Below are 27,687 nucleotides of genomic sequence, written 5' to 3' on the forward strand. Positions count from 1 at the left end.
CATCAGATATTTCATCTGTCTCCGACCATCAAAAAGTATCTAGTTATTTGGTAATTAATCAGGTATTTGGTCTGTCTGAAGTAATCTGAAAGTAACTTCTTATAGTTATGTAGACATTTCATACAAAAGATAATCTGCTGGAATAAGAACTAATGCAGTTAAAGCGTCCTACGGCGCAGATGTTAACAGGGCGCAAATATTAACACCAGTTTCTCCTTTTCTAAGTTCGTTCTGCGTCCGACCTGACTTTGTTTTAATTCAGACACTATCCCATCTCGTCCACACAGTATCATGTAACATCTACATCAATGCAGGCAACGGCACATTAAGTTACTCTGCATAAACTAATAAAAATCAGGACAAAATCAAGGTATTACAAAACACTGGTCAGAAGACAATGAAAACAAAATCGTATGTTACCTGTGTTGTGCTTGTGCGTCAAACACCACTTCAGTCCAGAATTTACATGCATTATATTTAGTCATCAAAATGCCACTTGTTTCCTGATTGTCCTGTTTCACACATTAAATACAAGGCTGAAGAATTAACATTAGAAAACATAATACTGGGGAAAAGCTTGTAAAGTCACCCGATAATATGGGTATTTATAACATATGAACATTAGTTTTGTTATTTTATTACAGCACAATACGACAGTGTATCTTCTCAAGTTATTGCCCAGACAACTTTACGACAGAAGTGAAGTGGGGCGATAGGGGGACTATAGGGACTATCATTAAACACCACCCTGGGGGGATAAGGGGACTATGTAAATTTAACATGGGAAAAAACCCTGGGGGGATATAGGGACAATGGGAATTAACATTGGGGAATAGTTCGTGGGCCTGTCTAGGGACAAGGGGAATTTAACGTGGGACTATAGTGTGGGTCTATCTAAGGAAATGGAACAGGGTCGGGACCCTATTTTAATAAGGTCCCGACCTGACGGGTCTATGAAAATGGAACAGGGAAAAAAATTGAAACAGGGAGGGGTCTCTATTTTTTTATTTTAAATTTTAAAAAATAAAATAAATAAAAATGGGGTAGGCAATGAAAGTCAAGGTATTTTCGAGAGATAGGAGTGGCCCTGAAAAGGGCCTTTGGTTTTATGTTAATACTAAGGTATATTAACACAGAGGGCACCGCATTGGTCTTCTTCTTGTCCTCAAGCTGCCCCTGACTGCAGGGCCATAGATTAAGACTCTTTTTAGGCATCCTTGCCTTTCCACATATACTCTTCGCATCCACAGGCTGGTGTCTGTCCTGTGGACAACTGTCCACTTGGATCGGACATACATCGATATGTCCGTCCGGAACATCATGGAAGAAACAAGATTCGACGATTCAACTGTGGTCCACATGTTGCGGGTGCCGAGAACAGGTGAATAAATGCAGTGAACTGCACTTATTTATAGGGAGAGGAAGGATTGAAACGGATTGAGTTCATTGACCAATCATAACACGCGTTACAAAATTTAGTCATCCCACATCCAATACGAAGAGAGCAGTCTGTGACGTCACGTGGTCTATATAGATTCGCTAGCATCTGTGTGCAGTCAATTCATGCGACAGTTTTTCAACATGACGGAAACTCAGAAAACGATAAATTGGGGTGCACCAGCAGTGGAGACCACCCAAGGGAACCCGGACTTACTTTCAGAAGAGGTGAATTGGGATTTTGTGGATTTTCTTACCTCGCAAGAATTTGTTCCGGAACCTTCGCCACCTTCTCCTTCATTACCACACGTGGAGAATTTTAGACAGAGACAGAAAGAAGAATTGGAGAAATTTATACAACAGCAAAAGGAATCGGAACAAGCTTTTCTCCTACAGCAACAACAGCAAGAAGAAGAGGTAAGAAAAAAACAACAACAAGAAGAAGCAGCAGCAAAGAAACAAGGGTGTGAAAATCAAACGGTCACGGTACTGTTAGACATTTTAGCGGAGTTAAGAAGTCTGAAACAAATGTATCAGACTTCTTTATTACGACCGAAGAGAATACGACCTTCCCGAGCTAAACACTCCAACCCTGTGACTAAGCCTACCGTGCCACCCTTAGTGATTTCAACCAAATCATCATCATCATCAACAGTACGCAGTCCAGAAGTAGGCCTTGGCCGTAGCAAAGGCTTAAGACAGTTAAAGTTGATTGCTTAAACTCACCCCTACACCAAAAAATGACCCTTTTCAGGGCCACCCACGTCTCTCGAAAAGAGATAGACTTTCAATTGCCAACATCCTTTCAAACTAAAAAAAGCCCAAACCATTTTACCCCTATAGTACGTGTGTATGAGTGTGTGAGTGTACGTTCTTATTTTAAAATCAAAACCCAAAGACACTTACCTTTTTATACCTAATTTAGTCTTTTATAAATATTTACAATCCAATTCACAATTCACAATTCGCAACAGAACACTTTAAAAAGTTCATACACTTCTTCTGTCTCATTGTTTAGTCTCTCTGTTTTTTAAATTTCTTCACCGTCACAGTATTTTCCTCCTCTTCCTCCTCACTTTCTTTCCTTCTTCTTTTCTTCTCCTGTTTCTTTTTCTTTACCTGTCTGCTATCTTCCTCCTCTTCTTCCTCTGAAGAATCCCTCTCTTCTTCTGACTCCTCTGAAGAAGCCCTCTCTTCTTCTGACTCCTCTTGTTTGTTTTTTTGGACAATCTGGCGACCAATGTCCTTTTCCTTGACAATAATAACAGGTATCTTGACTTTTGTCTTTTCTAGCCCCTTTTTTTCTTTTTTGACGGTCTGGACACTCTGAAGACCAATGCCCTTTCTTCTGACATATATAGCAAGTATTTTGACTTTTATCTCGAAAGGAAGGTGAGTAGTCCGACGACTGGTCTGAAGAGAATTTTCGGATGACCCCTCGCAAAGCTCTGATGAAACGTTCGATCTGGCTAGTCTCTTCCATCGTTGTGCTCGGTTTGAGAGTGAAATGAATAGTGAAAGGACAAGACACATACCCTTTATATACGCTGGTCTGCTATGACTATAAATTAGTCCATGGTGTTTAAACTTTAGTCATTTGACTTTTTGCTATCAAGATGAAACGATCCAATTCATTTGAGAAGAAAGAAGAAGAAAGTATGAGGCAGAAACGTGATCTATCACCTCGTACCAGGGCTGAAGTCTTGGCACAAATTCATGCCAGTGATTTTGAAGAGGACATGAGTGAACCAGAATCCGAACCCTCTAAACAAAGTTCACCACCCTTAGTCAACCCTGAAAAGTACTATGACATTCGAGAGACGGAAAAGCGTCTCTCTATAAACTTTAGAACCACGGCTTACAAATACACGGTGAAGTTTAAAGATTTCAAGTCCGAAGTACCCTTAGAGAAAGCAGAAGGGTTCATCACCGAGATGTGGGATTCTTTGCTCACCACACTCAAGCGACAATGTCAACCCAAAGAAGACGATCGCTTGAGACTCTCCAAACAACACGACGGCTTGAAATCCCCTGTTTGGATCGAGTTTAGCAGCCCTGCAGAATTGACCGCTTCCAAAGTCATGGACAAGATTCAACACGTGCAACAATCTAATGACCAGTTTGACATCACCGATGGAAAAGCCACACTGGACACGACCCACGTCTCTCCTCCTCAAGGGACCGGACAGCGCAAAAAGTTGTTATTGGTGGACGACCTTCGCAGCATTAAGCGTAGCCTCGTCCAAAATCACAATTCTCAAGACCAGATGTGTTTAGCCAGGGCTATCGTGGTGGGACGAACCTATGTCGACAAGAACGACACGGTATAATAGAAAAGAGCCTGGGAGAACATTCAAAAATCGGACCAAGCCAAACAACGAAACGAAGCAGAACTCCTGCTACAACAAGCCGGCCTGTCCAAAGACACACCCTGTGGCATTCCTGAGATGCAAACATTGCAAGATATCCTAGCTCCACGCTGCACCTTGAAAGTGCACCCTCAAGAAGTGCATGGGTCTCTGTTGTTTCGAGGCCAAGACTTTAAAGATGGAAAATACATTCACCTCTATCATCACGATGACCATTTCGATACCATTACCAGTATCACCGCATTCCTGGGATACAGTTATTACTGTGAGAAATGTGACTATGGCTATAACAATCGAGAGCAACACAAATATTGTGGATCGAAATGCCCAGCATGTTTAGCCTCTCCACCATGTCTGAGCGAAGGACAAGAACGAGTGCATTGTCCTGCTTGTCTGCGCACGTTTGTCAGCCCTGCCTGTTGCCAACAACATTTGAAGACGCAAGGTTCAAAGAAGAAATGTGCTTGTCATCTGCTGAAATTCTGCCCTACGTGTGGACAAGGCATACTTACCAATAATGCCAAGGCACACGTATGTCGAGGAAAAAAAATGTCACATTTGTCACCACATCGTGGACTTGGAACACGAATGCTACGTGGAAAAATACCATCCCCAACCAAAGAAAGAGGATGGACACAAGAAGAAAGGCAATTTCATCTTTTTCGATTTCGAATGCATGCAAGAGACCGGCATTCACATTCCTAACTTTTGCGTGGCTCATCGAGCGTGCGAGAAGTGCATTCAAGAACCTATTTTCAGTCATTGCCCTCACTGCAGTAAGATTCCTGGAGGGCGTGAAAAAATCTTTCTAGGACCGAACACGCTAGCCGATTTCGCACAATGGGTCTTAGACCCCATCGACGAGACGTGGAGCCAAGAGGACATCGAACGTTACGGAGATTGTCATCGTCATGCCACGGTGATGGCTCACAATTTCTCCGGATACGATGGACAGTTTCTTCTCAGATACTATACGGAACATGGCACCGAGCGTCCTAAAGTCACTTTGAACGGAGCCAAAATCATTTTCACGCAAGTGGGACAAGTGCAGTTTAAAGACTGGATGAGTTACTTGGCCTTGCCTTTCAGTCGAATGCCTAAAACGTTTGGAATGACAGAAATGGCTAAAGGGTACTTTCCACACTTTTTCAATACGGAAGCCAATCAACATGCCGTTTTACCCCATTTGCCTGAGGCTCACTATTACGACCCCAACAACATGCGTACCGAACAACGAGAAGCTTTCTACGCTTGGTACCAGGTCCATACCTCCGACCCTTTCGACTTTCAGGAAGAAATGTTAAAGTATTGTCGTTCCGATGTGGACATTTTACGCCGATGCTGTGGAAAATTTCGAGAACTGTTCATGGAACACGGAGGGGTCGATCCTTTGAAAGAAGCTTGTACCATTGCCAAAGCGTGTTCCTTAGTGTACCGGCAACGATTCATGCATGAAAACACCGTGGCTGTCATCAGCCCTCAAACGACAAACTATGTCAAACGTCAATACTCGGTCAAAGCCCTACGCTGGTTACATTACTTGTGCGACAAGGAAGGCAAATGGATTCAGCATGTCCGCAACGGAGGGGGCGAAAAGACCATCGGAACGCATTTATTCGATGGCTGGGACTTAGAAAACCACAAGATCGTGTACGAGTTTAACGGTTGCTTATTTCACGGATGCCCCGTCTGTTACCCTGACCGTGACACTAAAAATCAGTTTTTACAACGAACCATGGAAGACTTGTACCAGACCACTTGTCAGCGACGCCTAAAGTTAGAACAGGAAGGATACCAAGTGGTGGAAATGTGGGAACACGAATACGATCACCGTTTGAAAATCGATCCCGAGTTTAAACGCCTCGTGGAAAGTTACCAGTTCATGGACCCCCTGAATCCGAGGGATAGTTTGTACGGAGGAAGAACCAATGCCACCTGTTTGCTGTACCAAGCTGACGAAGAGAAAGGAGAAGAAATCAAATACTTGGACGTGTGTTCGCTGTATCCCTACGTGTGCAAATATTGTCGCTTTCCTGCAGGACACCCAAAATTGTTCACCGAACACATCGACCTGAAAAACATTCGACAATACTAAGGCTTGATCAAGTGCAAAGTTTTGCCTCCCACTAACCTATACCATCCCGTGTTACCTCAACATTGCCTAGGCAAACTGATGTTTCCTTTGTGCCGTACTTGTGCGGAAACGTGCAACCAAGATCAACCTTGTCAGCACACCCAGGAAGAACGGGCCTTGACAGGGACGTGGGTTAGCGTAGAATTGTTCAAAGCTCTGGACATGGGATACCAACTGTTAGAAGTGTACGAAATTTGTCACTTTCCCAAGACACAACAATACCACAAGGTGACCCCACTCAGAAAGGCATTTTTGCAGACTACGTGGATGCCTTTTTGAAACTGAAGCAAGAAGCCAGTGGCTATCCGTCCTGGTGTCACACTCCCGAAGACCAAAAGACATTCAAAGAGAAATACTGGGCACAAGAAGGCATTACTTTAGATCACATGGAGAAAAACGAAGGCAAGCGATCGTTTGCCAAAGTGATGTTAAATTGCTTGTGGGGTAAAATGTCACAACGACCGTGTTTACCCAAGACGGAGTATTTGACCGAACCTTCCCGCTATTTCCAGATGATTCACGACAAAACCAAATTCATGAAACACGTGGACGTCGTTCGCGAAAATTTGATCTTAGTGAATTACGAAGAAGATTTGGACTTTGTACAAGACGACCCCTTGACAGCTCATGCTCGCTTAAAATTGTACGAAGCTTTAGAACTGTTAGGGGAACGTGTCCTGTACTTTGACACGGACAGTTGCATCTACATCGATCACCCGAGTCAACAGCACCCTGACATCGATGGAGACCGTTTAGGAGCCTGGACAGACGAACACCCCGACGACAAGATTCTAAGTTTCGCAAGTGGTGGTCCAAAAAATTACGGCTACGAATACCGGGGCAAACAAAGAGAAGTGCACACGAAGTGTAAAGTGAAAGGATTGACTCTGAATTATCGTACCAGTCGAGTGGTGAACTTTCACGTATTGAAAGAAGCCTTGCAGTCTAGAGAAGATGAACACTTTAAAGTGACCAGCTATCAACCCAACAAGATGGTACGTTTACCCACTCACCACATCGTCAGTCGACCCTTGGAAAAAGTCTATCAAATCGTGTACCAGAAGCGTGTGCGGCTTCCCAACCACTTTACATTGCCGTATGGCCATGTCGGTATAAAACATTGGCTGTAAGAGGATAGCCACCAGAAGTATGACTTCGCCACAGCAAGAATCGAGTGAGAAATCCAGTGAGAACTCCAAGTTCAAACCCTACCATTTTCCGGTTTTCTTGCCTGAATATTGTGATTGTGTCCGTCGATTGGACACCTTTCAAAAATGGCCTACGGATAGGAAAGGATTACCTACTTCGCATGTTTTAGCTAGAACAGGATTTGTCTACTTGGGACCTGAGTCTGGATTGGGATACGAAGTACAGTGTTTCGCTTGTGGACTAAAGTTACGAATGGATCAATGTATCTATAAAGACTCAGCTATTCTGGAACATACTCGATGGTCTCCGCACTGCCCTTACCTTTCTAAGGCCTTTCCACCCATTACACTACGGTACAATTATGACGGTACCTTAGAGACGGTACCTTCCAAAACTAGACATAAAAAAGGAACGATGTACAAGCTTGAGACTGCATTGCGACTAGTATAAAAAGGGGCTATGGTCAAGATCGATAGTTCATTGTGACTACCAAGGCCAAGTTTACAAGATGAATACTTACAGAGAAACACAAAACAAGTTCAGACAGGCACAATTCAAGTTTGGGGACTATGAAGTAGCATGCGATTGTGAGCCTTGCGATGGGAACGATGCTGTACGTTGTGACCTTAGCGATGCCGTAAAGCATCATGGGAACTTTGTTCTCACTACCCCTATCATGGAAAGTGATGCTGTGCGTGTCAAACCTGAGTGATGCGAAAGCGATGCCGCTCGTCCTCTTGGACACTTTACTGGGTTTCGTTTTAAAGGTGGATGTCCACCTTCACGTCTACCTCCCTACGTATGTCATCCAGCCCTGAGCAAACTCCTGTCCAATTCACCCAACCCTCATCGAAACGAACCTGTGAAAGACGAATATTCGTTTCCTGTGCGTTTGTCGGAATACTGCGACTTTGAAAATCGTCTTCAATCGTTCAAAGGAAAATGGCCTAAGTATCTGGGAGGACCAACCCCCGAAGAATTAGCCAGAGCCGGATTTTTCTACTTGGGCGAAGGGGATAAAGTCAAGTGCTTCAGTTGCGGTGTGTCACTTCACCACTGGGAACCACAAGATTCGGCCTACCTAGAACATGCTCGATGGTCACCGAATTGTCATTACTTACCCTTAGTGGGACCGAGACATTGAAGTAACTTACCATGTCGTTGAAGAAAAACCAGATTGTCTAGGAGTCAAATGTTGGACATCACCGAGACCAGTATTTAAACTTCATTTGAAAAACGATATTGAATTATTACCTAAAGAACTGCAAGAGAAGATTTACAAGGAAGTTTGGCAGGGACTTGCCAGAGTGACATCTCAATGGGTAACTGTAGAACTTTTGTGCCGAGAAATTCACAAGAGGAAAGTGAAAAAAGTCAACCAATGTGTTACATTTCTCTGGGTCAAGTGTGCATTCATCCTATTATATTACTCTAAACCGTTTACATCAAAAGAGTTCAATGAGATTCTTGGACGTTACCCTGAATGGCAGTGGTCAGAAATTACTCACTATGTGGATTACTTTTGCTCTAGGAGAAGATTGTGAATTGTACTGACTGACCTATTCATGGATACTTTACAAGAGAACATTCGTACTTTGCCTGTGGAGTTGAGAGAACGCATTTACCGAGAGCTGGTCAAAATACAAGTTAAACGTAAAGAACAATTGCATCCGTTACGTCACCAGATGTTTAACCACTGGTACCTGAATGCTATACAAGGACTGATTGAGTTGAAAGTGTTCCATTGGACAGACATTGATCAACGACCACGTGGTTCTAAAAAGAATTGGTTTGGTATTGATAATTCTATCTATTACATTGTAAAGTTACAGGATCGAATTCCAGAGGAAGAGTTAACGAATTACCAACATCTTTTACACAATGTCAACTTAGTGAAAGAGGAAACTGCTGAACGAATTGTAATGTGTAAATTAGTGATTAAACGATTTAGATTCGACAATGAATTAAAACCATGTCTGTGCAAACAGCATATTTATTGTGTCAGAAAGAGAATTTAGTATGACCTATTCATGGATACTTTACAAGAGAACATTCGTGGTTTGCCTGTGGAGTTGAGAGAACGCATTTACCGAGAGCTGGTCAAAATACAAGTCAAACGTAAAGAACAGTTGCATCCGTTACGTTACCAGATGTTTAACTACTGGTACCTGAATGGTATAAAAGAACTGATTCGTCAGAAATTGTTTCAGTGGTCAGAACTTGTTCAACACTTTGAGTTAGTGAATGAACGAAATGTTCATCATTTTGGTTACTTCGAGATTCACCTAGTGCATCTCATTGAGGAAGACAAGTTGAAGGATTACCAACATATTTTACGTGGAATATACTTAGAGGAAGAGGAAACTTCTAATCGAACTCTGAAGTTCACGTTACAGTATGCAAGATTTAGATTCCCCACTGGAGAACGAAGATCTCTGGCCAGGAAGTACGTGTATTGCTTCCGAAACAAAGAGAGTATAAAAACAATAATCTATGCCACGACTTTTATCACATGTGATTGAACAGATTCCGTGAAAGGAACTCAATGACCATATTTAAACCGTGGATCATTACCATCAATTATTACAAGAACTGTATCCATTCAATTTGGGTCGACAAGTGGTGTGTGTCTTAGTGACTTGTTTTCTGGGATTTCGTTTACCAGCCGATTCCTTGTGGATTCTTTACGAACAGTATTTACCACCCCATTTAACATGAAAGTGGTGCCTTTAAATGTTCACGAGACACTCCTTTTGCTCAAAAGCCTTGCGTTTTCATCTGGATACTTCTCGACCTCAACGGGAAAAAAAGATTCGTCAACTTTTAGCTACCGAAGACGTGTATGACGATGTGTGTGTAACTTGTGACTTACACCCCCATTGGACAGATGTCCGTGACTGGAAAAAGGGGGTTTTCAGGCTTGGACCCAAGAAGTGGCCCAGTATGCACGAGAGTTATTCAGGTAAAAAAGTCACTTTTCAACCTGTGTTAGTGACGGTGCCAGAAGAAGAACCCGTCACCCAGGACAGGACTGTCGTGGACATGCCTGAAAGACCCTTTCGGGAGGACACTTGTGTACCCTTACTCCCTATAGAACTGGTCAGAACATTACCCAAAACATGTTGTACAGACACTTGTTTTTATTCCACGTTGATGGTTTTCATGTGCCTTTTATCGTTGTTCTTAAGCCTTTGGCTTTTATGTATTTTTGTCTTTCGTGTTCATGTTTAAAACATTCAATAAACGTGTCCTGAAAAAGTATATAAACTCTTGTCTTGTTTGTTTTCGTGTCACAAGTGACATTCCTAACACTATGGCTACCTCTGCTGTCTCTGCTCCCTCTTCCTCCACTGTCAAAGTCATCGACGAACACTGAGATCGTGCCAGTTGGGAGGCTTTGTATCTTCGCCATCCCTTTAACATGCTCATTGCTGGACCTAGCGGTTCAGGCAAAACCGAATTCGTCAAACGTTTGATCGAACATAAACATCATTTGATCGATCGTCCACCTCAACGCATCGTGTGGTGTTACAAAAAGTGGCAATCGGCGTACGGCCTCTTGCGAGAAAGTCAAGGCGATTCCTTCGTGTTTGTGGAAGGCATTCCTAAAGAAGACGACGGCATCGTCTCTGACTCCCGTCAAACCCATTTGGTCATTTTCGACGACATGTTAGGAGAAGACGAAGAAGAAATTAAACTGTGGTTTACGCGCAAAGGGCATCACCGTAATGCCAGTGTCGTTTACATCACTCAAAATTTGTTTCAAAAAAGTAAAGCCCATCGCACCATCAGTCTCAATGCACATTACGTGGTCTTGTTTAAAAGCCCTCGAGATAAATCGCAAGTGCAAGTCTTAGCCAAACAGTTAGGAACGCCTTGGCTGACTCAGGCGTACGACGATGCCACTCATACTCCACAGGCCTATTTACTCGTCGATTTGAAACCTACGACCCCCGATGATTTGCGATTTCGTACCCAACTGTTTCACCACTGGTGCCAAGACGGAGGGCCTGTCCTGTACACGTCTCCGTCCTCGACTTAATTTCACTCAACAAAAAAATCTATAAAAACCTCAGACACATTTCGTCTGTCTCACACACAGTTGGAACATGACGTCCCTTCAGTCGCATCTTCCCGTCAAATTGATTCGTGCCTTGTATGGCATCAGTCGAAGAAAAAATCCACAAATACGGGCTCGTGTCTTAGAAGCTAGTCTCAAAGAAGTCTTACGATAGTTCACGGTGACGGCACGTCAATTACTGCAAGGGATCATTCAGATTCCTCATCAAACCAAACGCTTATTTGATCGAAACAAAGTCGCTTTGACCCAACTGGCCGATCGCCGCATCGACACTCAAACCAAAAAACAAATCATTTTGAAACCTGGAGGGAGCGGTACTCTAGGAGGGTCATCATTCGCTCTCTCTTAAGATGGGATCCTAATGCTCCCAAACTTCTCCCCAAGAAAAAAATCAAACGAAGCTCCAAGAAGAAGAAAAAGAGCCACGGTGTCAAGGCCAAGTCCCCAAGGAGACCCGTGTCTCCAAGAACTTCTCCAGTGGCGGGACCCTCCTCTTACCACTCACCACCCCGGAAAAAGAAAAGCCCCCAGAAAAAGAAACAGAGAAAAAGTCCACAGAAAAAGAAAAGCCCACAGAAATCTAGTCGCAAGAGAAGCACTTCGGCCAGGACGCAACCTTACACTCGCAAACCACGACCTGCAACGGCGGTGAATGCGTCTCCGGTAGCCTCAGGTTCATTCACTTCTCTGTTGATGACACCAAGAACTGAGAAGTACTTGGAGACGTTGATCACACCAAGAACTTCTCCGTTGATGACCCCAAGAACGTCTCCAGTGGCAGGACCCTCCAACTTAGCGGCAGTGGCCGCTGCTCACAAAGTACCTTCTCCCAAAATCAAAGTCCAAGAGAGATCGGGTATGTTACAAAGTTTACTGGATTTGTCCAAGCAAGAAATGCTCGATTTAGTCCGTTGCGTACCCCTGCACGACGTGTCATGCCTGTCCTCAAGTTGATACGACGTAAAGGCAATCAGTGGCGACGCGTTCCAGTATAAAAAGGCCTGTGACTAAGTGTTTTTGGTGCTGAAGACTCAAAGATGTCACCCTCCAGAAAACATCCCTCTTCTAAACCCCAAGGAAAGAAAAGGAAAGGACTGCCTCCACGTTTAGTCAAACATGGGGACATGTTATCTGTCCTGTCCAAAGCTTCTCCACCCCTACAAAAAATTACTCATTCAATCAGCCTCCAAAGAGGTCATCGATACCGAGTGCGAATGTTGTTTGAACGTGTTGAAAGGCACGATCCCTTTGTCCAAACACCAGAAACAATGCTTAGGCAAACATCGTCACGTTCTTCGCCAAATGGTTCAAAAGAAAATTCCCATTCGTCAAAAGAAGAAGATTTGGTCCAACGTGGAGGAATTTTACCCCTCTTCCTAGGCCCATTGCTGAAAGGAGTCTTGGGAACCATGTTGGAAGGACTGGTGGGAGCAAGATAAAAAGGCCCTCTGAAGTCCCAAAATCTCAGAATCGACCCCTGACATCCCATGGAAGGACGAAAACTAGCTTTAGTGCCTTACAAACGATGGATGGAATACCATCGTTGGCAAGAACAACGCACCCCGCATTTACCTCCCAATCCCAATTTGAGCGAGATGTCCCAGTTACAACACGAATTGCAGTCCTTGATGGATCGCCAAGATTTGTCCGAAACAGAAAAATCGCAAAACTACGGTCAACTCTTGCAACGACTGCAACTCTTTCACCAGAAAGCCTCAGACGAAACAGCTCTACCCACTCTGAAAGATTTTAAGACCTTGATGAAAAGTCCAGCACCATCATCACTACCACCACCACCACTACCAGTGACCGAGACAGAAAAAGGAGAAGAAGAAGAAGGGTTTCAAACTCCACCAGAAAAAGTACGCAAGTTATGAACACCACCTACCTCCAGAATTGGATGGATTAAAAAGATGATGACCACCCCTTCTTCATCAGAAGAGAAAAAGAAGGTGAAGACAGAAGTGAAACAAGAAAAGATATCCCCTGTTCAAACACCCTCCTCTGCGACACCTATTGCCGGTCGCACACACAAAGCATTGCAATCCAAGAAAATTCCCCAAGAGAAAAAGAGTAGCATCCTCCAAGAGTGGGTGCCTTATTAACAAACAAACACAAAATGGAAAAAGTGTTAGCCAGCATTTACTACGATCCCTCCCATCCTGCAGGTTACGCAGGAGTTCAAAAATTGTATCGTGCTGCCAAAACGCGACTGAAAAGTCTCCGTTTACCGCAAGTGCAACGATGGTTACAAGAACAAGCTACTTACACTTTACACAAACCCATTCGACGCAAGTTTTCCAAAAGTCGCACCCGAGTGGAAGGCATCGATCATCAATGGAAGCCGATTTAGCCGATGTATCTCATTTGGCCAGCTACAATCGTGGCTACAAATATTTGTTTTGTGTCATCGACGTCTTTTCCAAATTTGCCTGGGTCGTCCCCTTGACTTCCAAATCGAGCAGTGAGTTAGTGCGAGCCCTGCAACGAGTGTTGAAACAAAGCGATCGTCACCCTCTTCGATGGCAAACGGACAAAGGCACCGAATTTCTGAACCAAGCTTTCCAAAAGAATTAAAGAAACGTAACATTCATTTTTTTACCACCGAGAATCCTGAAACCAAAGCCAGCATCGTGGAACGTTTTCAACGCACTTTGAAAGAACGCATGTGGAAATATTTTACGCATCACCACACTCTGAAGTACATCGAGATATTACCGCACCTGGTGCAAGCGTACAACCAATCTTACCATCGAAGCATTGTACGTGCCCCGCAAGAAGTGACCCCCGAGAACGAAGTGCTATTATTTGAGCGCCTGTTTGGTACGTCCCCGACGAGGGCTGTCTCCAAGAAAAGTGGAGTGTTGGTCGTTGGAGATTGGGTGCGCATTGGCAAAACCAAAAGGACTTTCGACAAAGGATGCTTACCTAACTGGACCACCGAATTGTTTCGTGTCACTGAACGAGTGCATGGCCGTGATCCTGTTGTCTATAAATTGGAAGACATGAAAGGAGAAGTACTCAAAGGAACGTTTTATTTGCCCGAGTTACAACGTGTCACCAAAAAAGAAGACGACGTGTACGACATCGAAAGCATTCTCGAACGCAGAATCCGTAAAGTGGGCAAACGACGTGTCAAAGAAGTCAAAGTACGTTGGAAAGGATATCCACCCAGTTTCGATTCTTGGATCGACGCTTCGCAAGTCATCGACTATAAAAAGAAGTGACCATCATGCCCTTTCACACAGACGCAGCTACGTCGACCACTCCTTCACCCAGTTCTTCTCTGCAAGATCTACAGAAACAACCCTTGTGGGTGTGGTGTGGAGAACGTGTGTCTAAAACGCAAATCGTCTTTTTCTGCCAAATCTTCGTGGTGTATTGTGTCATCGGTGCAGCCATTGCCAATCTGAGTTTGCAACAAGGAGACAAACATTTGTGGACCATTTTATTAAGCGGTTGCATCGGTTACCTGCTTCCTAATCCCTCCCTGAAATTCTCTTCGAACGGGAACAACGGGAACCTTGTGTCCAGTGCCAGTGTCAGTCACCACTCCAAGAACAACAACAACAACCCCATTTTGGGCGGAGACACTCCTCTGACGTCCAGTAACCCCTCGGATAGCCACAGAACTCTGGAATTATGAGTCACCAAAACCAATTTTACTTAACATTATCCAGTGACAGTTCTATGGAGGTGTTTCCCAACAACACTTTGTGCTGTTACACGGCCAAAATTACCTCAGGCCATCCAATTAGATCACGAAGCCCATTGGGAAGTGGCTTTGGTAGAAATGATTTACCCAACACAAATCAAAAACATCACTGAAACTCAAAACACTTTTGACGTCGAAATTCTGGACCAAACAGTGCAGCAAACCATGATTACCACTAATCAACATAAATCACCTCCGAAGGACACAGTACCCCGCAGCAGCAGCAGTGACACTTCTCCTCCTTTTTACATTTATCAATTTAAATTAACCCAGGCCATTATTTTAGTGGTCAACGTCTGGTGGAGGCAATCGCTGACAAATTCCATGCAGCATTTGACAAAGTTCTGACCGCACTACAAAAACGTGTCACGATTGAGTACCATAAAGTGTATCATCGTCTACTATCAAATTTGAATGTGAGGAAAAAAGTATACGTATTAAATTTTGCCCTGAATTGTATGACATTTTGGGTGGAGACCTCAATATGGTCACGGATAAGCAGACCAAAATGATTCACATCGCAGACATTGACAACAACGGGCATTTTGCGAGGTATTTTCGTTTCCAGGTAGAACTGAACCAGTGACTGAATTTTTTCTTTGTGTACTCCGATGTGGTGGAGTATAACGTGGTGGGACACACCTCCGTACCGTTACTGCGTGTCATTCCTTTCAAAGTCGATAGTACCACTAACGATGACCAGGAAGGTGCAAACACCTATCACATACACCGTGAATTTGTACATCCTCATTATTTCCTCGTCAGCAAGTCTTATTTGGACACAGTCAACATTGCTATAAAAAGAGATCTGGGATAAAATATTCCATTCACCAAAGGGAAAGTCACGGTGAAACTCCATTTTCGAAAACGGTTCTCTAACGACTCGTAAGTCATGTATCCAGTGTACCGAGGAGTTGCTCGACAGCGAGGACACGGTTTAGGAGATATGTTAAAATCGGCTTTCGTTCGGTGGCCCCGGTGTTGAAACCGATGGTGACACGAGCGTTGCACGCCTTGAAAGATGCGGCATTGACACACGGTAAAGAATTTCTCCAAAATGTCATCATTGACAAACAAAGCCCTAAAGAAGCCTTCTTGAGGGCAGGCAAAAATATCTTGCTGCAAACGGGCAAAGACCTTTTGGGTCGACGAGAAACGCCTATAAATCCCCTGCACGCTGCCGAGTCAGTCATTCCTACTTCCCTGACACCAGAGCAAGGACAAGGTAGAAAGAGACGACGAAGAAAACACCCTTTCACCAGACTTCACACTTCTAAAGCTAGAAAGACAAAGAAAAGAAGAACCGTTCGAGACTTAGACGTTTTCGATTATTAAAATATTGAGAAACAGAAAATGATGCACCGAGAGTCTTGCGCTTGTTCCAAGTCGGAACTGGATCTGTTTGCCATGCCACCCACTATGATGACGATGCAAGAATCCCAATGGGTGGAATTTCACCCTGTTTCCTCTTTGACGGATTCAGCTCCTATCGAGTTTGAAATCAAATGACAACCCAAAGATTACATCGATCTGAATAGCAGTTACTTGTACTTGAAAGTCAAAATTCTAGATAAGGGAGGAGATACTATAGTAGACGAGAAAGTAGTTCCCGTCAACAATTTCATGCATTCCTTGTTCAGCTCAGTGGATCTGTACTTGAATAACAAACTGGTCAGCAGTAGCATGGATACTTACCCTTACCGTGCCTGCTTGGAAAATCTCTTGACGTACGGAATAGACGCCAAGAACACCCATCTCAATGCTTGCGTGCTATGGAAACCTGACGAAGCGGGCGATTTTGAGAAAGCAGGTTTTAGTGATGACCCAAAAAGGAAGCAGACACCAATGAGGGATTTGTAGAACGAAGAAACAAAATATTAAATGGAAAGAGTTTAGAACTGATGGATCGTTTGCATTTGGACATGTGGTTGCAAGAGAAATATTTGCTGAACGGGGTGAATGTCCGCTTGAGACTGAATCGTAGTAGTACCGCTTTCCATTTGTTGGCTGATGTTGATGCTACTACTGGTGGCAATCCCAAAAGCAAAATCGAGGAGGCCAAACTCTACGTACGACGCGTGGAGGTGTTACCTAAAGTGGGAAATGACATCAGTAACACTTTGAGCAGAACGACCGCCAAGTATCCGATACGACATGTGGAAGTGAAAACGTTCACCATTCCCGCTAACCATCATTCCATGATCGAAGATCATCTGTTTCAAGGACAGTTACCCAAGCGTTTAATCCTTGGTATGGTCGAGAATTCAGCCTTCAACGGAGCCTTCGCTAAAAATCCTTTCAACTTTCATCACATTTTTGTGAAGAAAATCGAAGTCAGTCGCGATGGCAAGACCTTGTGTACCCGACCTTTCGAACCTGTCTTTAGTGAGGACGTGAATAAGATGAATTACTTGAGATCGTACTTGTCCCTGTGCGAAGCCACCGGCCAGTTAGGAACCAACACCAGTCACGGCATTACGTACGAAGATTACGCAGGAGGCTATGCTTTTTGGGCTTTCGATTTCACTCCAGACCAGGGCAGCGACGAGGGACATTTCCACCCTATAAAATCCGGCCAGATTCGTGTGGAACTTCAGTTTGCAAAAGAACTGGACGAGACAGTAAACGTCATCCTGTATACAGAATTTGACAATGAGATAGAAATCAACAGTTTGAGAGAAGTCATTCTAGATTATTAGAAGCTATGGAAGACTGTTATCCCTCTTTACCTAGTGGAGAAACTTTGGACATGGAATATGAGGAGACTGTGGAAGAAGAATCCTAAAACAAAGACGATGAAGTTATGATGAAGTCGAGATGGCCAGAACAAGAAGCCCATTTAGTCTCCTGTTTTGCCAAACACTTGGTCAAAAAAATTACGGAATTGATCAAGAAAGATTGCTATGGATGTCAAAACGATCATCCCAGTCAAATTCAACACGATAAATGCCTGATGCTAAGTCAAGAAGAAAAATTGGACGAGTATCTGGACGAAGCTTGGAGTCTCATTTCGGACGAAGTCGTGTTGCATCAGTGGTATAAAGACTTGCGTGAACATTCTTGTCCACCATTAACCACTCAAGAAATCCATCGTATCGAAGCTCTCCTGAATCAGAGTGGGGAGACGAAGCGAAGAAACGGTTATTTGTCAGACATTTTCAAGCAAAATGTCAGGATCGAATTGATTACTTATTATTACCTGTGAAGAAGAAAAAAACATGGATAGCTGGGAACTTCATTACCTTTTGAACTACAGCTCGTACACGGCTTCTTGGAATCCTGTCGTCTGTGCTAAAGATGAACTCCCTCATCGCAAACCTCAAGACCATCAAGCTTATGTGATTAACACGGACGACAGTCATCTTCCAGGAACTCACTGGGTAGCCGTCTACTTTCCTCAAGAAGGATGTGTGGAATATTACGATTCGTATGGATTGCCTCCTTTGGAAGACGATATCATTAAATTTATGAGAAGAAATGCTCAGACCACCCGATTCAATAATGTGAAATTACAAGGCACAGATTCCTTGGTGTGTGGACAATATTGTGTGTATTTTCTTCATCATCGCAGCCTGGGCTATTCCTTAGAACATTTAGTGACTCAGTTTGATCCTCGTTCTTCTTCTAGAAACGATGTGAAAGTAGATCGATGGTTTTGTGACCATTGTACTGGTCTTTTGTCTCAAGCTAGGAAACGTAGTGTCCATCAATGGCCTAATGACTTCCAACAGTGGAAATCACAATTTCATTCACAACGTTGTCAGCCCTGTCCAAAATAATGAGTTAGTTGAAAAAAATGTTTGTGATTTAAAAAATGTTTGATGTTATATTGTTGGATTATTGTTAAAAATGTTAGAGTTATTTGTTGGTGTTAAGTGATTTTGAATTAAAAAAAATGTTGTTTTGAAAAAAAATGCCTTTGTGGTTTGTTTGGCTATAGGAATCTTGATTCATGCTCTTTGACTTCTTACTATCCCTCTCATGACACTCACCTAACGTTCCGGCTCGAAAACCGTGGAGGGATGTTTTCCTTCACGTCCGCGCTTTGACATTAAAGCCGGGGTAGCCTCCAGTCTAACCATCCATCATCAATGATCATTTAGGCAGTGGACAGCGACGAGGTAGGACCGGCAACCAGAGCGGTGGCAGGGCGGAAAAGCATGCAAAACATGCATTAGGAGCACATAACAAAAATGTGACCTTAGCATTTAGTACTATAGAGTTAAAACTCTACTATGCTTTTCACAGAGCCGACACTGAAGAAATAATTGCAGTACTGGAAATTCAAATAGACCTGACAAGAGTGACGGAGGAAAAGTTGTACGCAGTGCAGCCCTCTAATGGAGGGCAAGCTATGAATAGCGAACCACCAGAACCAAGTCAGCGTTACCGTGAAGATTACATAAAGCTGGGGGCGAAAAAGTGTGGAGCGCTGGAGTCCAATGGAAGTCTATGGAGTGGTCCTTTAGTGAGATAGCCCAAGGATACCATAAGGATTTGAGGCGATAAACCTACTTGACCGCATGGCTTTGCAATACCGGAATCCTGAAACCTGTCAACAATAGCAGTCTGTGAAGAAGGAAGGAAGAACAAAGAATGCTACCATTGCCTTAATGATACACGGCTTTCATTTGGTAGAAAGCCGTATTTGATAATACTTTATTTAACCAGATTTGACCTTATTACCTATGCGTGATTCTAACTTTATAAGTCACTTTGACTTAACTGATTGGTTTATTTTTTAGAATTTTAAAAAGTACACTATGTACGCAAAAATTTCAACTTGTTCGATCAAAATTTATTCAAAATTGATATAACTTCAAAACTTTGACTAATTGCAGAGGTGGATTACACATTATTGGTATTTTTATTGTCCATTAGTATAACTGGACTCGATTTGAAATAAGTACGGGCTGGCGTTTCGGGAAGTACACAACATCCATGACTGGCTTGCTGAGCACCTCGTCCTCCTTTACCACGCTCGGATTTCGTACAAAAGTGGCAAGATGTGGAACGATTTCCACTTGCCACAAGCCCAGGTTCCCTAATATGACGTCATAGCTGGCCAATGGCAGCTGACTTTACATACTGCTTGGGTTGACACCTGGGGCAGCTAAAAGCAACTGAATACATGAGTGTGGGTTTGTACTATTCCTACTCATGACTTAGGCCTTACATGTAGTATCGCTTGGGCACGCCACTACAGTCTACGAACTAACGGCTCAATCAAATAGTACACTGTGAGTACATAAATGCCTGAGGGGTGTGGCACCATTCCTCCCCTCAGGAGTAATCAAATATTGCACCGTGTGCAAATAAACCAGTGGTACATGCTTACTGTGAGCGAAAACCACTTTAATCCTATTCAACAACAACAACAGTCTAACCATCCATTGTCGACTCATCCTCCGACGAAGATGTGCTCCAGACTAGCTAAGCTAAACGAAGCCTACGTGAATTTGCATAGGGTCAGACACCGTCTGATACCGAAGCCAGAAGAGATAGAGAATGTGAGAATGTTAAAAGTCACTGAAGACCTGATAGAAGAGCTCTTCAGAGAAGAAATGAACAGGGAGAAAGAAGAATGGAGAGAGAAGTACAGACTTCAGAAACAGCAGAGACAGCAGCAACAGCAACAACAACAGCAGCAGCAACCTGAACCTGACAGAGGCTTTGTCGATTGTCGTATCGACACCAAAGAGTTATTCTTCTCTTTCCGAAGAAGCAGACCTATCGTCAGAAAGTCTATCGTCAGAGGACGTCGCATTCTTAGAATATAAAAGATCGCCCTAGCTTCAACTTCGCACACAAGAAACAGCCCTTTTCAGGGCTACCCCAATTTCTAGAAAAGAAATAATAATCGATTGCCTATAATAAGTTAAAAAATAGAAGTGCGTGTATAAGCACATGAATTGTTTTTGTTAGTTAAAAAATGTGTGTGTGTGTGTGTGTGTGATTGTAAGCGCTAACGTACGTTTGTGTGGATAGTAGATGATGATAATGTTTTTTTGTTGTTTGAAGTGTGGGGATAGTATATTATTTTTTAAAATGAAAAATTTAGAATAGTGATGGGTAGTATAAAAAAGTGAGTGAGTGTTTCTTTTAGGTCCGCGCGTTGTTTGGTCATGATCTAGGTAATATAATTTTTGGGTTTTAGGGGGATGTTTTCCTTCACGTCCGCGCTTTTAGTATAAATTGAAAACTAATCGTCAGTTGGGCTACCCATCGTCGACCTGTTAACAGCAAGACAATGAATACAAGGATTGTGAAACTTCTAGAACTCCAGATGCACCTGGAATATGCCAGGCGCATACTAAATGAACTGGCCGTGGAGGCCATCGTCGAAGAGGGAAGGATGAAAGAGGAGGAAAGAAGAAAAAAAGAAGAGGAGGAAAAGGAGAGAGGAAATTTCAGAATCCCAGAGACAGAAGATTGGGATTCTGAAGCCACTCATTCCGCCTCTGCACTCCCAACAAAAAAAGTAAAAGGAGACTGGAGTAGAAGATGTGTGTGTGGTGCCAGGCCTGGAAGGTGCCATCATTAACCAGGTGCCCTGGAGTTCAAAACAAACAGCCCTTTTCAGGGCTACCCAAACCTTTAGAAAAGAAATAGCAATCGATTTGCCAATGTGTGTATGTAGAGTAGTGTGACTATAAACACTAACTCTTTTTTCCTAGTGTGAGTGTATGTGTTTGTGTTTGTAAGCTAGTTAGTTAGTTAGTTGGATTATAGTGGTTTTCGTTCTTTTGAACATGTACCACTTTTTTATTCACGCACTGCGTGATTTTTAATTACTCCTGGGGGAAGGAAAAGGAGCCTCATCCCCCAGGCTTTTATGTACTCAAAGAGTACTTTTTAATTTAGCCACTCAGGTGTAGGACTAACTAGTCCTTAACAACCTGACTGAAAGGCTAATAGACATGAGTGGGAATAGTCACACCACACACTCGTGTTTCTTAGTTGGATTGAAATGCCCCAGGTGTCAAACCAAGCAGTATGTGACTCCCGCCACGATTGGTCGGCAGCGATGACGTCACATTGGGACACCCGGTCTTGTGGCATTGACGAAGTGGTCCGCTTTTTTGATATCATCAATTGCCTTTCCCAGTCCGATATTCCGGTAGACAGAGCCTTCCTTTTTTCCACTCTGTTTAGGTGGTGCAGGTTCATCAGCTTCATCGCCGCTGGATGATGATACTTCCAGGGCCGCTGCCAGCGTGGAAGTTTCAAATTCTTCAGTGTCGTCTGCCAACATTGCCTGGATTTGGCTGAGTATGTTAGTAGAAATAGCTGTGGAAGCTTGATTTAAAAGTTCAGCCAGATGTTGTTTAAGAGACAAGGAGACGGTTAGGAGTATTTTTTTTTTTTTTTTTTTTTTTTTTTTTTTTTTTTTTTTTTTTTTTTTTTTGGTTTTTTTTTTTTTTTATTCATGAATTCCTTATTTATTTTGATTCCCTATCTTATTGGTTTGGAATGAAAACTTGTTTTATGGTTGTTTGTACGTTATTATGGAGTCATGTTTTAATTAATTCCTATTTTCCTATTTTAATTTTTTGTGGCCTTAATTGGTTTTTATTATTCGGGGTATGAACGGCTGTGTCAGTTTGTGAACCTACGAGACCTAGCAGGCCGTCATAATTCCCAAACAGTGATTTTGTAATATTCGTCCTTAACTGGTTTTTATTATTCGGGCTATGAACAGCTGTGTCAGTCTGTGAACCCACGAGACCGAGCCGGCCGTCATAATTCCCAAACAGTGATTTGTTATATTTTTAACTGGTCTTTGATTTACTTTCTTAGATTTTTTTGAGTAGATTGGATTCGTGTATAAAACTTATGATATTTTTGAATGTTAGATTAATATTGGGGTTTGTGTTCATCAAGAATTCTGGGTATGTTGTAGGGGATCCAATTTTATGCTGTTTAACTTTAAACTTAGCCCTTTCTTTTTCAAGTGTATGGCAGTTGTTAAAAATATGCTCTATGTCTTCTGGGACCCTGCAGTGGTAGCAGTTAGGGTTATGTGGTTGTGGTCCTTTGTACTGTCCGAAGCTGTTAGCCAGCTTGGTTTTGCCCGTGAGTATTCTATTTATGAATTTTTGTTCACTGCCTTTTGTTTTGGGTGGTTTCCTATTTCTACATACTTCTTTAATGATGGTTTTTAGTTTCCTGCCTTGAGTGCTTGTGTTCCATAATTCCTGCCATTTATTATCAATGAGGGTTTTAGATATGCTATTGAGTTCGCATATGCTATAATCTAGGTTGATGTGAGTGGTTTCGTTTAGTTTTTGTTTAGCTGTTATATCTGCCATATCGTTACCTGGTATGTTAATATGGGATGGTATCCACATAAATTCTACTTGTAAGTTATTATTGTTCAGTATTTTTAACAATAAATTGGTTTGCCTAAGATAGTTTTCTCTTGATTTGGTGTTGTTATTAAGTATTGAGTTTATGACGCTTAGCGAGTCACTTATTATTACCGCTTGGGGTATTTTGTTCTCTTTGATCCATTTGAGTGCTTCAAGTATGGCCCAGAATTCAGCTGTGTATATAGAGCAGAGGTTAGGTAGTCTTCGTCCTACTTTAATGTTAAGTTCGGGGATTACGTAAGCTGCTGCTGTTCTGGGTGGTTCTGTAATTTTGGATCCATCAGTGTAAATCTTAATGTAGTTGCAATATTTTGAGTTGATTTCTTCTGTACAGATTGTGTTTAGTTTGAGTTCCTGTTCGTTTTTATTGCCATATTTCGTAATGAGGGTGTTAACTGTGGGGTTGATATTTATCCATGGTTCTTTGTCATAGTGATTTGCAATTTCTGCTTGGAGTTTGTCTATAGGAAGTTGTTCAACTAATTGATGGACTAATTTCCCTGCTGGTATGTTTTGTGATAATTTAGTTCTAAAAGGTATGTTGCATTTATTTATAGCTAGCCGGGTGGGGTGTGTGTCGGGGTGTGTTGTTAGTCTGGCTGCATATCTGAGGGTGAGTTCTTGTCTTCTAAGGTGGAGCGGCAGTTCTCCAGTTAAGATTTGAAGTTCCACTAGTGATGTGGATGGTAGTGCACCAGTGCAAATAATTAGGGCCTTTCTTTGTATGCTATCTAGTTTTTTGAGGTTATTTTGCGGTGCCGAGTTGTAAATTTGGCATCCGTAATCTAGTTTAGATCTAATTAACGATTTATATAAAGCTAGTAAGGTTTCTTGATTGGATCCCCAGGTGGTTCCTTTAAGGGTTGTAAGGAGGTTAAGGTCTTTATTGCACCTTTTGACTAGTTCGTTTATGTGGTGTCCCCAGTTTAGCTTGGAGTCATAATGCATTCCTAAAAATCGTGCTACATTTACGAATTTAATTTCTTGATTTTGGATGGTGAGTTTGGGAAACTGATTTTGTAATTTACGTTTGGTGGTGAATAATACTGCTATGGTTTTTTCATGGGATATTTTGAAACCCCATTTATCAGCCCATTTCCCTATTTTGTTTAAACTTGTTTGAATATCGCTGATTACTTTGTGGTTGGAGGGGTTTCCTGCTCTCCATAATCCACTATCATCAGCAAATTGTGAGAGTTCAATTAGTTTTGATGTTAAGTTGGTGTCCAAGTCATTAATCATGATGTTGAAAAGGGTTGGGCTGAGTACGCTCCCTTGTGGTGTACCGTTTTCAAGTGTGTGTGGTTCAGAGTAGGTGTCGCCGACTCTGGTTGATATTTTACGGTCAGCGAGGAAGTTTTCAATGAATTTAAACATTCGACCTGTGATGGCGTAGTGGTTGAGTTTGGCTAATAAGCCTTTGGTCCATACAAGGTCGAATGCCTTTTCGAGGTCAATAAATACTGCAATTAAATTCCTATCAGCTTTGCGTTTGGAGTTGAACGCCAATTTAATTGCGGTTTCTAATCGTATTAGTTGATCCGTGGTGGATCTTTTGTTTCTAAATCCGCATTGATTATCGGAGATTAAATTATTGCTCTCTAGGTGGTGTTTGAGTCGGTTGGTGACTATGGTTTCCATGATCTTACAAATGTTGTTTGTTAGGGAAATGGGTCTGTAGGAGCTAATATCGTTAGGGTCTTTTCCTTGCTTGGGTATTGGAATTACTATTGCGTGTTTCCATTTATTGGGTAGTTTGCCTGAGGTCCATATTTGGTTTAGAAATTTAATAATTGTTTGTTTAATGTTATTTGGGATATTTTTGTATATTGTGTATCCTATTTGATCTTCCCCTGGGCTAGTTTCGTTTTTGGTTTTCAATGCTAGGTCCCATTCGTAAGTTGTAATGTCTTTATTTAGGTTCGAGACTTTGGGACCGAGGTCTTTAAAGAGATTACTATGGGTTCTTTCTACTTTGTCCCTATGTAATTGAAATGCTGGGGTGTGGTTGGTGTTGCTACTCATATCTGAGAAATGCTGAGCTAGTCGGTCAGCCTTTTCTTTATTAGTAATGGCTCCAGCTATTTTTGGAGTGGTGTTAGTTGTCTTTCCTCTAATTGATCTAATCTTATCCCAGACTTGTTTGGTACTAGTTGTGATATTGATATTCGTGCAGTAATTATGCCAAGTTGATTCCTTTGCCTGTTTAATTATGTTTTTAAGGTTTTCCTCCTTTTGTTTATATATAGTGAAATCAATAGAGTTTTTAGTGCGTTTGAATTTATTGAGGGCTTTTTTCTTATCAGTGATGGCTTGTTTGCATTCAACATTCCACCATGGGACTCCTTGTTTATGTGGGTTACCACTGGTTTTGGGTATGTTAGTGGTGGCTGCCTTTAGTATGGTATCAATCAGGTCTTCGTAATATTTATTAATATTATCATTTTCTATGTTTTTGGTGTCTATTTTGCTTAGTGTTTCATTAAATGAGGTCCAATCTGCTTTTGAATATATCCATCTAGGGGTTCTTTTTAGCGAGTTGTATTGGACCGTCATCTGCAGGGTGACTATTACTGGAAAGTGGTCACTGCCCAAGGGGTCAGTTTGATCCACTCTCCAGTCCGCCACCTGGGTTATTGATGGCGAGCAAATGGTGAGGTCGATGGCGGACATGAGACCGTTTTCTGGGTTAAGGCGTGTTTTTGTACCGTCATTTAAAATGGCTAAGTTAGATTCTGCGGTCCATTCTTCAATCAATTTGCCTCTTTTGTCCGTCACACCGCCCCCCCCCCCCCCCCCATAGCTCGTTATGGGCATTGAAATCTCCACAGATGACGATCTGATTTACTTGTTTGTGATCATTTATTTGTTTGTAAGTAATTAAGTTAGCTGTGCCTGATGTTCCCCCTGGGTCATAAATATTGAATATTTGTATTTGACCCTTGCCTGTATGAATTATGAGGGACTGAATTTCGAATGCTTCGTTGCTACCTGGGGTTGGTGTTATGGTTATTGTTGTTACATTCGGGATGTTATCTGCTATATAGATGGCTAAACCCCCACCTCCTTGTCCCGTGGTTCGATTTTTGAAGTGACCTGGGGCATATCCTGGGAGTTTGGGTATTTGTTTGGTTCTACTTGTTATTTTTGTTTCTTGAATGCATATAATATCTGGTTTGTGTTCTAAGCTTTGTAATTTGGCTTTGAGTTCACTGATATTACTTATTAAGCCTCTAGCATTCCATTGCCATATTATAATGTTCCGGTTTGTTGTATAATCCATTATTGGGGTGGTCATTTATTGATTGTTTTGTGTTGAGGGTTATTATGTTAACTTCAAATTTGATTCGATTTTGCTTATTATGCTTATTATCTGTGTTATTTTATCCACGATGTAGTGGTGGTTGTTGATAAGTTCGGCTTTGATCTCTGTGAGTAACTTTTCTATTGTCGGGTTTGACAGTGATTTGATTTTGGTGTTAGTGTTATCTGATTCTTCGGGGTGGAGTTGTGAGTCTTGTGGGATTTGATTAAGAATGTATCTTGTTTATTTAATCTTGTTTGATCTTGTTTGACCTTGTTTGACCTTGGTAGGTTGGGTGTTTGGGCTGTGGTTGCTTCAGTTGCTGGTTTGTTTGGGGTCATGATGTGGTAATTTTTATTACTGGGGGTTAGTTTTTTCGCCGCATGATACGGGATTTGCTTGTTGTTCATGATATCTATGGTTTGATATTCCTTGATAGTGTTGGGGCATTCGTGGGATTTAGGTAGGTGGGGGCCCCTGCAGTTGGTACATATGGGTGTGGTTATACAACATACATCTTTGTGGTTTCCCCCACATTTGTAGCATAGTTGGGTATATCTACATCTGTTAGAGAAATGTCCCCAGTGTTGGCAGTTGCTGCAGAACCTGGGTTTGTTTATGTATGTCTCAAGGCGGTGGCGTGCCCCAGAGTGATCTAGTCTTATCATGGTTGAGAGTGGAGAATTTTATTCTAGTATCGCTGTATTGGTTTCCTGTCCTAAATGATTTTTGAGTTTATACGCCCTATTTATGGGGGTACCACTGTCTTTGAGTTTGGCAGTGAGGGTTTCATTGTTTATCCCTTTATTTTGTCCTGTGAGTTTTAGAACTGCTTTAAATGTGGGGGTGTTCGTGCGGGAGTATGTGGCTAAGTCATTTGTTCGTGTGTTATTGTTTATTGCCATGAGGATCTGGTTGCTATTGTGTGTTTTGGTTATTATGTTCTTTGTCCCTATTTGTTTGTGTCTTTCGACGTTAACCCTAATGTTGTTAATAATTTCAATTTCTAGGAATTTGGCCATTTGACTGCGAGTGCTGCAGTGTACTATTATGTATCTTGTGTTTGGCCTAAATATTTTGAATTGTCCTTGATGAACCCTAAGGAGGGCCTGTGTGAGACTGTTAA

This window comes from Sinohyriopsis cumingii, chromosome 6 (genome assembly GCF_028554795.1).
Source record: "Sinohyriopsis cumingii isolate HCF-2022 chromosome 6, ASM2855479v2, whole genome shotgun sequence".
Classification (NCBI taxonomy): Eukaryota; Metazoa; Mollusca; class Bivalvia; order Unionida; family Unionidae; genus Sinohyriopsis; species Sinohyriopsis cumingii.